Source organism: Cyprinodon tularosa, unplaced genomic scaffold (genome assembly GCF_016077235.1).
Source record: "Cyprinodon tularosa strain WSP-4 unplaced genomic scaffold, ASM1607723v1 ctg908, whole genome shotgun sequence".
Taxonomy (NCBI): domain Eukaryota; kingdom Metazoa; phylum Chordata; class Actinopteri; order Cyprinodontiformes; family Cyprinodontidae; genus Cyprinodon; species Cyprinodon tularosa.
Window position 1 is genome coordinate 88,716 of NW_024039683.1, and position 14,864 is coordinate 103,579.

The following is a 14,864-nucleotide window of genomic DNA, read 5'->3' on the forward strand; positions in this document are numbered from 1 at the left end:
ATGATTAGGGGCACAAAAAAAAAAAAAAAATTAACAGATTTTTAAATTCTGGCTTTAATCTCAGAATTCTTATATTTTTTCCCCTGAGAAAACTGGCTTTAATCTCAGAATTATGATTTTAATCTCAGATTTCTGTCTTTAATTTCAGAGTTATGTCTTTTATTCTCAGAATTCTGACTTTAATCTCAGAATGCTGACTTTCTTTTCTCAGAATTCTGACTTTAATCTCCCAATTCTGTCTTTTTCCCCCCTCATAATTCTGATTTTAATCTCAGAGTTCTGTCTTTTATTCTCAGAGTATATTTTTTTACTCAGAATTCTGACTAATCTCAGAACTCTGACCTGAATCTCCGAATTCTGGCTTCAATCTCAGAATTATTTTTTCCTATATTAAACAGAAATAAAATGTAAAAATCAGTTAACTTTTTTTTTTTTTCCAGTGGCCCTAATCCTCTTCCGTATTTATTAAATCAATCAATACCTCCTTTTTTCGTTTTCATTTTTAACTTTTTTATGTAAGAGTTTGATTTTTGAAGACTTTGACTAAAGCACATAGATTCTTGTATTTGTAGATCTAGTTGAATGTATTCCCAGCTGCATCTCTGTTCAGTTTAGCAGTGATTTATGATCATCTTTTCTGTTGATGAAGAGCACCGCGATTCTTCTATCACTAACATCACATGTTCAGTGTTTTCTGTTTTTTAATAATAGCATTGTACATGCTCGGCAATTTTAAAGGTTACATTTCCATAATTTTATCAGATTTCTTTTTAGTTTCATCAGTTCGTTTGTATCTATCCATTTATTTAAATGGCTGATTTATAGAAGTCGGTGTAGCATCGTTTACGCAAAAGTGCGAAATAGAATCTCGACCGCGTAGGCTTCCGTAGGCAACAAGAGCGACGGACCTGCTCGCAGCCTCATCCTCAGACAGCATCATTCCTACCATCCTCTCCCTAAAAGCCCAGTGCGATGACAGGAAATCTGGAAAACCCTGGGATTGTTTCTTCTCTGTCGGTTCGCGCATCTTTCCGGGTGTGTTTGGGGTTTGGGGCTCAGCGTGAGGCTGCTTCCTCGGTGAGGAGGGGAGGACATCACAGTCTGCGTGTTCACACAAAAACAACACAGAGATCCTGATCACAGCCACATCTCAACCTCCTGGGTTTCGGAGGGTTTCTACATTTTAATAGCACGCAGATTTACGTTTCTCTGCTGGTGTGAGAGGAGCTGTAACAGACACATCATCACGGTAGGTGCTCTGTGTTTGCATGCTTTGAGGTATTGTTTCCCTCTGCCTGTAATATACATGCATGCTTTGTTTGTCTTCATTCTTCCAACACAGAGACACAGAAGTCCTGCAGCGCACATTGCGTTGCATTCGACCAAGTTGAGGAGATCAGATCTCATCTGCTGCCCCCTGCACCCCTACATTCCCTCCTCAGGCACATTTCCATGAATTAGCAGCATCCTTACACCCGCCATACTAGGCTTACCTCACCCCTCCATATATTCCTGCTCAGCTCCTCTGGCTGCTGATGTGAATCAACTCTTTCTACTCCAGCAGTGCAATTTTCTGAGAATTGCAGGTTATTACGGATTCTGTGCACTTAATAGACCCCAGCTGCATGTCTAATGGTGCAGAAGGAGCACAGGTGTGCACAGGTATTGTAGGAAAAATTGCGAAAATTATGGGATAAAAAAGAATGCATCTTTATCAAAGCTCTCTCTCATTGATGGCAGTATCTCATTGTGACAGTGGATATAGAAAGTGGACTGGGATCAACTTATATTTCAGACTTTTAAAGGAGATTTTGCTTTGGTGAAAGAGATGGAGTTATTTTTTTATCATTATTCCTGTTTGGTCCAATTAATCTTAAACACTGCCTTTTTAAATTGTTTTTATTTATTTTTCATCTACTCTATACAAGGTTACACTCTGTAAAATAATCAGATTATTTAACCAGATGATAATTCTGTAATTTACCACTTGTTCTGGAAAATATAAGATGTTCCTCTTCCTGTTACAGGAAGCCTAAAGCGATATTATGGGACTGTATTTGTTAATAAAGCACCCTCTAACTGAGTTTCCAAAGACTCAACAGTTCAGTAAAGATATATTTTTTGGGCCATATCAGCTGAAAATAAAGCACAGAATAATAAAAAAAAAAAGGCAATTAGTAAAGACTGAATCTATTTAGCTGCTTTAGATGCAGGTCCACCCTCATTGCTCTCTGGGAATACAGGGCAGCTGGTATTGTCAACGAAAGGACTGGAGATTCTTTCATTGACTGCAGATTTAAGCAGTAAAGTGTCTCACTATTTGAGGTGAGTCATTTCAGTGAAAGTAGAATTAGTTTGATTAGGTTCTCGCCTATGACTTCCAGTGAAAGATATAACATCAGTAGACGCTGTGGAAAAGGGATGGCTTTAATTAACTGAGGTAATTTTCTTATGCTGTAGAAAAATGCACGTAACCTTATCTGTTATTACTTCCATTACATTTTTTATTTCAAGCTTATGATAGAGCAGAAATGTTGTGCAATAAGTGTTTTTAGGGAAGTTTTTTTAATGGCAATTACTTTATATTATCTGCATGATTTTGGTTATGCATTTTCTTTGTACTCTTCCACATGTTTTTATCTACAACAATTTGCTGGAATATTAGCCCATTCCTCCATATATAGCTCTGTGTTCATGTACCGTTTTAGCTCAGCTGTCAAATTTGATGTGGTACAAAGATCAGCGTTTTGTTTGGGCCACACCAAAATTTAGATTTTTTTTTTGTCTGCTTAGAAAAATCATTTGGGCATCTGTTGGATTCCCCGGTGTTAAAGAAACTTGAGATGCTAAAATTCTTTTTTTTCATTGCAAAGTAACTTTGTATAAACTTGGCTGTATAGAATCCCTTTTTTGGACATAATGGACAGACTAAACCATTTTGTTCCTTTAGATCAAATTAGATGCTTTTAGAAAATGAAGGTTTTTGTCACTCTCTGCATTTAAATGCATAAAGTAAAAAAAAGTTGTTGTTTTTTTACATTCTTTAATTTAAAATATACCTATCTTAATATAAAATGCCAGTGATAATGGACAGAAGTAGAATAGAATAGAATTCAACTTTATTGTCATTGCACTGTCACAAGTACAAAGCAATGAAATATAGATTGAACTCAAGGAAAAAAACAAAAACAGTGTCTCAGATACCCTTCATCAGTTGACATCCCTTAAAGAAAAAGGTCCTCATAGACTCAAATAAAAGATATATGCATCTGTTATGTGCTTTCCTTAAAAATAAAATAAAAAAAATAACAGAAGCATGAAGGGAAACAGCTTTTATGGGCTGTTGACACTAACTCATCTGTCTGACTATCCAGACTAGATCCTGGGCCCAAACACTCGAGGAAAATTACATTTTCACATGAGGTTTTGCATATATCTTTTCCAATATATACACACATCTTTCAGAAGGGCTTAATTTAGGTCGAAGTCAACATATTTCTAACCATATGTAAGTTATTTAATTCCTAGACTTCCGTTTTCCTCATGGGTCAAACACAACATATAATAGCAGATGGGTTTTGGATTTAAGTTCCTAGTTCAAAAGTACCATTTGACATCAGATTAGGCCGTTCTATCTTCATGTGTATATTGTATTTTCATGATCTATGTGCAAATGAATGAAGAAACCATAGACAACCCAACTTCATGCTGTAAGGAATTCAAACCCTGTAGATAGTGAATCGTGCTGACCACTATCCCACCAATACAGCTCAATTTCAAATAATCGATAAAATAAGTAACATGTTGGTATTCATGTTTTCATATAAACCTTATTACAGAAACTATGTTAAAATTTTTCAATAATCAGTTGAAAATCTTGGTGGTCAGACGTGCCAGTGGTGCCCCGCTTCTGTCAGTGTGCTCCAGTCAGCTGTGGCTACGATGTAGCTTACCCATATCGGGCTGTGAATGTCTATATAAATATATTATTGTAGGAGGTAGACCAATATAGTTTTTTTTAGGCTGATGCTGATACAAATTATTTTGAGATTAGTCAAACCGATCCTCAATATGTACTGGCAATTTTATGGGCCAATTTTTTTTAAGCCAGTTTGCTTTTTTCAGCCATTTACATGATAAAATAAGACACGGTGATAACAAAGGTTGCACAAGTTTCAATTGAAACTTAATTTAACTTTAACTTAACTTTAATTTTTATTGAAAAGCAAACAAAACATTAACAATAGAAGGAGCGGCAATGGATGTGTTTCATGTGATTGCCAGATGGGGCTGCTGCATGCACTAATGAATTTGAGAATGCATGCATTTATTTGGGGATTCCGATTCAATGCAAAAAAAAAAAACGCTCAAATCAGCCTAAAATGTCTTGTCTAGTGTGAAGTATTTTGAAGGCCTTGAACTGTTTACAATTTATTTTTACCAATGTTGCTGATCTGAAACCAGGTTTTTCCACCACTTTCTTATAAGCCTGAAGGGACGCCAGGCTTTACTGCACCCAATTTAAAAATACTTTATTAATCCCAAAAGGGAAATTAAGTTTAAGTACAGCAAAAGAAGACAAAAAAGAGAGAAAAAGACCACAGTGGGTAAGAGGAAGAAAATACCCCCCCAATAAAAGTAAAATAAAAAATTGGCACAAGATGCTGCGAAAAGCGCCGTCCTTATGTGTTTGTCAACTACTCAAAAGTTGACGTAACTGTTGCCAATTACTTATGATCATAGTCTATTATAACATGGAGCAACTGCAGCATGGGGGAATCATTGCTCTGGTCAGATGCCTGGACCTTTAACTGATCAGTCTCTTGATTCCTTGTTTGCACTTTATGATAAAATGACCTGCATTGCATTGCATAATTTCAGATTCCCTGGATTCATTCGAACTGCAAAAAATATTTATTTTAACAGCTGTTTGATAATTTCAATAGAAGTTTAACAGCGTACCATTTTTTTCAACAGATAGAGTTAACGTATTGTCACATGTTTATTTTCAACTTTTCTCTCTACTTCTCACATTTTTATACCAAACTATGGTGGGCTTCCCTAGAGGTGCCTACCACTGGGCTGACCCTGATTTCTCGGGGAAAGCCTGGCAATATGCCTACATCTTTATTTTAAGGGCTATTTAAATGAAAGTCTTCAATTAACTTAGCATCTATTTGACAAGAAAAACAAAAGTAACTTTTTACACCATTTTAAATGTGCAGTAAGGGGTTAAAGTGTTGTAAAATGCTGTAGTCAGTCCTCTGGAGTCATTTCTGCTCAGTCGAATGGATTCAAATAAACTGGTTACGCTGACGCCAGTGAACCTTCCATTTTCCCTGAAGCTTGTTGAATGAAGCAGTTGCTTTGTTTTTTGTTGTTGTTTGGCTTTTATTTATGCTTTTATACTCATTAACCTCACCTCACTGGTCCCAAACAGCGACAGCATGTGATCCATTCCTCGATTGCTCCATTGTTGAGATTTTTTGTCATGGGGGCTAACTAGGTCGTTTCAAGTTATTGAGCGAGTTACGGAACCCAGCCTATTGTGAAAAAATATTAGGTCCCTTTTAAGACGATAGGAAATTCCTTTTTTTTAAGGACATGGCTGCTTATCAATGAATCGTTAGTTGATCAATAAGATCAGTTAACTTTAGATTATTGCATTTATTGATCATTTGCATCCTTGTTTTTAGCACTTGCTTATTGTTATTTTTCATATACTACCAGACTGTCTCAGACATGAAAAAGCCATGGAAACTGTTTTTCTTTGCTCAAAACATCTGGCTTTATCTCAGAATCACAAGAGCGTCAGATTTTCTCATCTTCATTTGTTCAACAACCCTTAAAAAAAAAATAAAAATATTTCTTCTAAGACTTCTTCCTCACTTGTCAAAAACAATCCCTCTTATGGCAGGGGAACAACTACAGCCCCGTGGGGAATTATAGAATACACCATACCCAGTGGCGCTTCTAGACCAAATGTACCAGGGGGCCAGATGGGGGCCATAATTTTTTCATGGGGGCATAGAAAAGCATGAAATAAAAAACCGGGCAAAAGGGTTTCAAATATATTAAGAGAGCTGCATGAAGTGAAATTTCTATTCAATTAGGTTTAATTCAGATTCTATCTTATGAGGTCAATATACATTCATAATTTAGGAATTTTACATATGTTTCACATAATTTAAGTTATAATTAACATTTTATTTAAAATCTGAAGTAAAACTCAAGAAAAACTGATAAATTCAGCTGTAAAAATTAGTGTTTTTTTATTTGTTTAAAAAAACATCTAGCAGATGAAAACTGGGATCCTATCTCAATACCACTGAAGCTATCACCTTATTGTTTTCAAATAATTCGTAAAACATAATTTGGAAAGAAAAAAATAAAAATGGATCCAAAGGACCTATCAGTAACCATGTCTGTTCCAGTGCATATCATCATTAGAATGTCTTTTCAGTATTTTTTCTTCAGTACAGGGACTATAACAGGGCCAGGACATGATTTTCAGGGGCACAGGCTCCCGTTGGCGCCTGTCTAGAACCGCCCATGACCATACCTAATATGTTCAGGTAAGATAAATATTTTTTAGACCTCAAACGCCCTTTTAACGAGAACAGTTATTCTAAATCTTTTCTATCCCAGCTATAGGCACTTTATGTGCTCTGCTGCCAGTTTTAACATACAGTATAATGTGGGAATTTTACTGAAAAAGTAAACAAGTTCCATTTTATACAGTCCGTTATAATCCAATCATAAGCGAATACACCACAGTAAGATTCAGTGTATAATCCTGTTAAACATGTTCCAGTTGAAGCCATATCATTTTTCCTCAGTACATTTGAACTCAACTCAATTAAGCCGTAAGATAAAAAGGGTCTCAGTACTGATGGGACCCCCCATGTTTCAGGAGGCAAGAAGAAGAGTTATCTGGTCTGTCTGTATGTCTGTGTGCAAATGTAAGAAAATGAAGAGATAAAGCGAGACTCTTGTCTTAACAGCATGGGGTGGAGAAGAGCTCTGGTTGGTTTCACATCTAAAGTGTCTCTATTCAACCAAAGCACTCCAGTTCCTCGTGGCTTTTTTTTTCTTATTTAGACCTATTTTGTAAAGAAAGAACTATTAAGAATAATGTGACATATAACATTTAGAATTTCTGGGGATTTTAAACTTTCTCAGACATTACTCAATAATGTTGGGTGGATAAGATAATATTTAAAAAGTGATATTTGGTGCTAAAATGATCAAAATATAAATTGAGTTTCATTTCAATGCCTACCTTTGTGAAGCAGGAAAAAGACTAATACTAAGTGAATCCAGTAGAACTTTTTATTTGGAATGGATGACAATAGTTGAATAAACTTTTGGATCTCAAAATGGTATCATAGCCCTATTTGTTGGTACTTGCTGATACCGATACCACCCTTTTAGTGCAGTATCGGGGAGCCGCCCGATACTGGTATCGGTGCAACACTAATTATTACATAAAATAAAAATCAACAGACAAACTGATAAATATGTTTTGGGTAAAATACCCCAAAGCTGCAGCAACCTGGTGTGGTAGATGTGCACCCTCTTAATATTTTGTCAAAGTGCTTGTCAGGATTAAGTCCTTTTCTTTAGGACTCTAGCATCATTCATTACTATGACATATTTATATTGACAAAAAAATATTTTTTAATATTTTGAGTCTGCCTAAAAAAAAATCCTTCGTATCTATTAGTTTATGATGCAAGAAGTGTCCACAGAGCACATCTGAAGCTTTTGGTTTAGAATGAACTGTGGTTCAAACTGCAGTGTACAGTTACCATAGGTCTGCAGAGAAGTTCATGGGACTGACCTTTCCTATATCCATGACCTGTATAAGTCCAGGCCAAAAAAAGGGGAGCTATTATTTCCGCTGACATGCTACTATTAATCTGTTTTTCCTGTTCTGACCTGTTAACCAAGCATTTTATTTGGTTGTTGTTTGATCTAATGATGTGAGCAATGGAAACATAAATTTAAATTCTTTGTGTACATAAACTTGGCTATTAAAGTTTATTATAAAATGTACTGTCTTTGATTGTCGCTAAGTGCTTCCCTTTAGGTTCCTCTAATTAGAAAATTTGTAAGAAGCCCGGCTGTGGATTTCTGTACATGAAACCACAGGATGAAGTTGCATTAGTGCTTTATTCTGCTGTTGTTTCAGTAAAACTTTTAATATAGGCTGAAGAAGGTAATCAAATTAGCGGAAAATGTAATCTGGTTAAAAAAACAAGATATTAGTAGTCTAGGAGGATCTGAAGCCTGGCATGGCTTTAGCCATGCTATGATTTCTTTTTGACTGGCTGTTGTTAATATCAGCATTATCGCTGATATTAAGTCTAGTTCTTGTAATAGAACATGTTTGACTGGAATACAAGAAGTTGTAAGGATGTGGATTTGATCTAAAATAAGGCTACTGGGATTTAAAGCTGTTGATGTTTCAAAAATCTGCACGTTATTGATGTATTTTTAGTATAGGACTTGTACATATTTGATTTATTGTACTATTGTGAACTTCTTATTAATATTTTGCAAGATAATTTGACTTTTATTGATTTTCCTCTTTCTAGTTAACAGTGTTGGGCTGCTGCTTGTGTTTGATAAGCGCTATCCAAATAAAATATGAGTACAGCCTGTCTGTAAGCTAAGGGTTCTTTTGTCAGATCTGACATTATCAGACACGACACTTTGTCTTTATACAAGAAAAGAGGACACGTGATATCAGCACGTCTCACTCGCAGCACTTTAGACCTGTCAGCTCAGGATTAAATGACGTTTCCATCTGCTTGTTCCCAGATATTACAATACTTAGCTCAACTAGATTCATCTGCTCGTACTTCAGGTTTGCAAATACAAAAAATAAATTTGTCTGAAGCATTAGGGCTTTACCTAATTTAGTCTTGATTCAACCTTGAAATAACCAAATATTTTATGTGACCTAACTTTACTTTATTATGCAAAGCACAATGTATTTATTTATCGTCATAAATTAAGCGTAGGACTTTGCACCATCACAGGTTCCTTCTGGTTTTTTGCTTTGCTAACACACTTAAGGCTGGGTACAATTGAGCTGGGTAGTGTATTATTATAGTGTATTATTGTACAATATCTGATGTATCTAATATAAAATAGTATACAGTAGCCTTTTTATTTTTACTAAATTATTCCTTTTTTATATGTCAGTAGAGTGTATATCTGCCTTTCATGTAAATAATTTTTAAAAATTACTTTCATAAGGTAATTCATCCCCTCCATGTTTTATAGCGGTACACTAATAAATCACTATAATGTAACAATTGTAACACAAACAGAGGTTCAGATTGTTAGGTTTGAACACCAAACACCTTATTCAGCAACCTGCACAAAGAATGACACAGAGAATTTAGTATATTTTACTTGCAAGGAGAGGGGATCAGAAACTGCATTCAGTTACAACTTCAAACCCACTCTGAAGCAGTATCTGCTCTCCAAGCCCTTTATTGAAGAAACGCCCTGATTACAATGTGGTTTCAACCGCTAAAGGGGGAGGGAACAGAACCCAGTTGAAACCAGAATTTTCGTACAACATCATACAGGTGCTGGTCATAAAATTAGAATATCATGAAAAAGTAGATTGATTTCAGTAATTCCATTTAAAAAGTGAAACTTGTATATTATATTCATACATTACATACAAACTCATATATTTCAGATGTTTATTTTGTTTAATTTTGATGATTACAAATGACAACAAATGAAAATCTCAAATTCATCATATCAGAAAATTAGAATATTACTGAAGACCAATAAAAACAAAGGATTTATAGAAATGTTGGCCAACTGAAAAGTATGAACATGAAAAGTATGAGCATGTACAGCACTCAGTATTTAGTTGGGCCTCCTTTGGCCTGTATTACTGCAGCAATGCGGCGTGGCATGGAGTCGATCAGTCTGTGGCACTGCTCAGGTGTTATGATAGCCCAGGTTGCTCTAATAGTGGCTTTTAGCTCTTCTGAATTGTTGGGTCTGGTGTATTGCATCTTCTTCTTCTTCACAATACCCCATAGATTTTCTATGGGGTTAAGGTCAGGAGAGTTTGCTGGCCAATTAAGAACAGGGATACCATGGTCCTTCAACCAGGTACTGGTAGCTTTGGCACTGTGTGCAGGTGCCAAGTCCTGTTGGAAAATGAAATCTGCATCTCCAAAAAGTTGGTCAGCTGCAGGAAGCATGAAGTGCTCTAAAACTTCCTGGTATGTGGCTGCGTTGACCCTGGACCTCAGAAAACACAATGGACCAACACCAGCAGATGACATGGCACCCCAAACCATCACTGACTGTGGAAACTTTACACTGGACTTCAAGCAACGTGGATGAAGTGCCTCTCTTCTTTCCCTCCAGACTCTGGGACCTTGATTTCCAAAGGAAATGCAACATTTACTTTCATCAGAGAACATGACTTTGGACCACTCACCAGCAGTCCAGTCCTGTTTCTCTTTAGACGCTTCTGACGCTGTCTGTGGTTCAAGAGTGGCTTGACACAAGGAATGCGACAGCAGAAACCCATGTCTTTCATACGTCTGTGTGTGGTGGTTCTTGAAGCACTCACTCCAGCTGCAGTCCACTCTTTGTGAATCTCCCCCACATTTTTGAAGGGGTTTTGTTTCACAATCCTCTCCAGGGTGCGGTTATCTCTCTTGCTTGTACACTTTTTTCGACCACATCTTTTCCTTCCCTTCGCCTCTCTATTAATGTGCTTGGACACTGAGCTCTGTGAACAGCCAGCCTCTTTAGCGATGACCTTTTGTGTCTTGCCCTCCTTGTGCAAGGTGTCGATGGTCGTCTTTTGGACAACTGTCAAGTCAGCAGTCTTCCCCATGATTGTGTAGCCTATAGAACTAGACTGAAAGACCATTTAAAGGCTTTTGCAGGTGGTTTGAGTTAATTAGCTGATTAGAGTGTGGCACCAGGGGCCATCAATTTTGAACCTTTTCACAATATTCTAATTTTCTGATATGATGAATTTGAGATTTTCATTTGTTGTCATTTGTAATCATCAAAATTAAACAAAATAAACATCTGAAATATATGAGTTTGTATGTAATGTATGAATATAATATACAAGTTTCACTTTTTAAATGGAATTACTGAAATCAATCTACTTTTTCATGATATTCTAATTTTATGACCAGCACCTGTACAACATCAGAGGATAAGGAGAACCCCTCTCCTTATCTAGTTGCACAGTTCTCCATTCTCCTCCACACCCTTAACGACATCTGTTAACAGCAGTCGCAGTCAACATCCCTCCTGCACAGACTTAAAAAACATTAATGACACAGCAAACAAAACTAAATGTTTTAACACTCTTTGTAATATGAGTAAGATAGAGATAACAAAATGTGTAAGTATAATATGATTAAAGTAGAATAACTTATGTACAATTAATTAACCCAACATTTCCCTCCTGTTTATTCACTTTAAGCTATTTATTTTATCATTCAATAGTTACTTCTTTTCAGATTTTCAACTAAGAAATCATTCTTTTTTCTTTTTTTAGCTGTAAAGGGTACACTCAGAGGTACTTTAAACTGGTGGGTTATTGTCGTTGGGATTAGGATAAAAGTCAGGAAAGTGTAAAGAGAATTCATCCTCTTCGCTGTCTTCATCATCCGATAGGTGTTCCTCAGTGGACATAAGGGCATACATTTCTGTTTTCATGGGTTGTATTGCAGTGGTAATTAGTCTATTTAGCAGCGCTCTAATACATGGAATACAACAACATCCACATAAGGTCAGGATGGCGGCAAATAAACTACGACATCAAAAAAAAGTACCATTTTTTTGTTTTTACCAAAAATGCTCCAATCCATCCCACATTTTTGTGTCAACCCGAAGGTCTTTCATTTTGCTGTTAAAGAGCAAAGGGCCTTCAAGGGCCTTGTGAGGCTGCCATCTGCAGCATGTTGTTGGAAAAAGGTGCAACACTGACTCCAAAAATAGAGCACACACCACCTTTTTCAGCTAACAAAAAATTCACAAAATACGGTTCGGGAAACCATCAAGGAGCGACAATTGTTCATGGACGGCGGAGAACCTTTGTTCTGTTTTTTTCCCAGCCTCGGGACGTTATAAGGGGAGTAGTTGACCCTTTTTCTACATTTTTTTTTATAGTACACCACCAGCATAAAAAGATTCAAACCTGCAGAAATTTTGATTCATTTTTTTTTAAAACTCATCTGGAACACCTCTGGGTACCCCAATACTGCAATAAAGTAGGTCATCTGGACCCACCTTTCAAATGCCCTCCTTTTTCTAGTATCCTGTATGTGGTAAAAACTGTTTACAGTCTTAACAATTCACCCATTGTGGGGAAATAATAGAAACAGTAAAATAAAGGTACTGCAGCACACAATCCAGTGGTGTTGCATGGAAGTCGAAAACAATCTGTCATCTCCACACCACCACCAATTCACTGCGGGATTGGGGTTAAAAAAAAAGGGGTGGATACCAGTAAAATACTTGCAAAATTTTTTTCATTTAGTGTCCCCCAATTTTGGGGGCCCACCCCGGGTCCTGTTTACACGGGTAAAATTTTGCCACACCACTTTTTTCAAAAAGATTTTTTTTTTTCTTCTCATCGGGGTCAGGGGAAGATCTTACCCCAATGGGTCAATTATCATTTGGGAACTGTAAAATTTCTTTATATTTAAAAAATTTGAGGATTATGGTGGCAGGAACCCACGTAACAGCGGCGGGCTCCCATACACACAAGCAATCAGTGACACTGTTTTGGGCTGCTTTTCGCCATTAAAAGCCAGTTATTTGTTTGCCCAAATTCCAGGGGTGACTTGAAAAGTTCTTTCCGTTTTAACGGGTCATTAATTTTTTTGAATTTTTATCTTTTCCCGGCAAAGTAAGAATCCCTTGAAACTCATTTTTCTCTTTGTAACATTTGCAGAGCACAGATACAAGCCAACAGTCGTTTCACTAGACCGTGCACATATAAATGGGGGAAGAACACCCTTCCTTCTAAAGGGGGTTCTGCTGTGGATTTATTGTCATAGTGAAAATTTGAGGCAGGGTTAACAGTGAACCCTGATTTTTCACCATCCATTTCTTAGCTAAAGATGTCCACCATCATCCTTTTTTCCACGTCCAGGGGTTCTGAAAACTCCCCCAACTCTTTTGAGTTCTTTAACTAAAAACAGGGGAATGGGTAAAATCAAACCTCGCCAATCTCCCGGGTCAATTTTAAAAAATTTTGCGAGAATGTTTGAAAAAGGAATAGTCACTACACTGTTACTTATAAGTTATAGCAGAAAAGACGCCCCTTTACAAATAGCTGCTCATGGGGGCAACAAGAATCCTTGCCCTGAGGAAGCAAAAAAAAACTAATTAAAAATTGCAACATCATCTGGGTTCAACTTCAAAAGTTTCCTATGGTAACTTTTACACAGGGGTCTACTTCCAAAGACCTCTGGGAAAAAGTTTTTTGAACCTTCCCATTTGAGAGGGTTTATGCTAAAAAATAAACCCCCTTTGTACGATGGATTTCCTTAAGGCGGTAAAGGAACCAAATGCTATTCTATAACAGGTACCACAGTAGAATTTACTAAGTGCTAAGCAGTAGGGTAAGGTTCCACAGAAAAAATTAAAAAAAGTATTTTAAAACTTTATCATCTATCTATCATCATTTTCTTGCAGTGGACAAGGGGATCCATGTCCCCTTCTTTCAGCTATTTTTAATGCATTTGGAGGGTCAAAAAAACCCTGATGGGGTCCTTCCCACTTGGGTAATCCCAAATGTTTCCTCTTTATGCCTTTATGAGGACCCAATCACCGGTTCAACAATTTTTTTTCCTGGGGAACACAGGGGGGGGACGTCATTTGGGTTTTCAGCTTTTTCTTTTGTTGCTCCAGCATTTTTCTCATGTATCTCTAGAGTACTTTCATCACTTTTTCCCAGCATTATTAAAATGGGGGAAGTCTATAAGGTCTCCCAAATATTTTTTTCAAAAGGGGGTCAACCCGGTCGTATTTGTAATTTTTATGTGATTTTAACTAAACCAAACATGAGTCCATGATTTCCCGTTTTTTTTCCATACTTTTCCTAAGTGGGTTTTTAACGAATCCGTTCGTTCTTTCCACGGGCCCGGGCGCTTTGTGGATGGTAAACGGGTTTTTTCAATCTATGTAAAGGGCTTGTCCTTTTTGGTTTTTATCTGTTTTACAAAAGTGTGCCATTATATTTAAAAATTTTTTCTCTGGAACCCAAAGGGGGAATTATTCTTTGCAAAATGCTTTTGCACTGTAGTGCTCGGGATGTTTTTGTAGGAAACATTCTACCCATTTAGAAAACAGTCAACTATTACAAAACAGAATTTTTTTACCTTCATTTTAGGCTTAGTTCTATAAATCCATTTTAAAAATTTGAAAGGGTATTGGGGTTTTTGGGAATTGCCCCTTTTTTAGGCTTAGGTTCCCCTGACATTGTCTTTGCAAAATTTTAACAGCTCTAACCAAAAATTTTTTAAATAACAAAAACCATATCGATTTTTTTGGTTTTACCAATCCTCCCATCCCTCCGTTGACACATGGTTTTACCAGGGGTCAACATAGCTCCCATTTGTATAAGTTTTTTGGAAGGAGGGTTTAAATTTTCGGGCAGGGTAAATCCCCCCTTTAATCGTGCCCCTTTTTGTTTTTCCCCTTTTTTCTTGTTCCTTTTAGGATTTGCTGTCAGTTTGTAAATGTCGTTTTTTATAATTGTCTTTTTAATTTTAATACTGTTATTTTTTTAAAAGCAGCTTCTTTTCTTTTTTATCGAAAAGGAATTCCCTTTTGAAACAGCA

The 14,864-nt window shown here is 36.6% G+C and overlaps 1 protein-coding gene across 1 annotated transcript in view; it reads left to right on the plus strand.

The window, feature by feature from the left end:
* Positions 1 to 860: 860 nt before the first annotated feature.
* LOC119776087 (beta-1,4-galactosyltransferase 2-like) overlaps positions 861 to 14,864 on the plus strand; it is a 125,084-nt gene continuing 111,080 nt past the window's right edge. The window contains exon 1 of the mRNA XM_038274318.1: positions 861 to 1,249. The gene's annotated coding sequence lies outside the window, so the exon portion shown is untranslated. The remainder of the gene's footprint in view (positions 1,250 to 14,864) is intronic.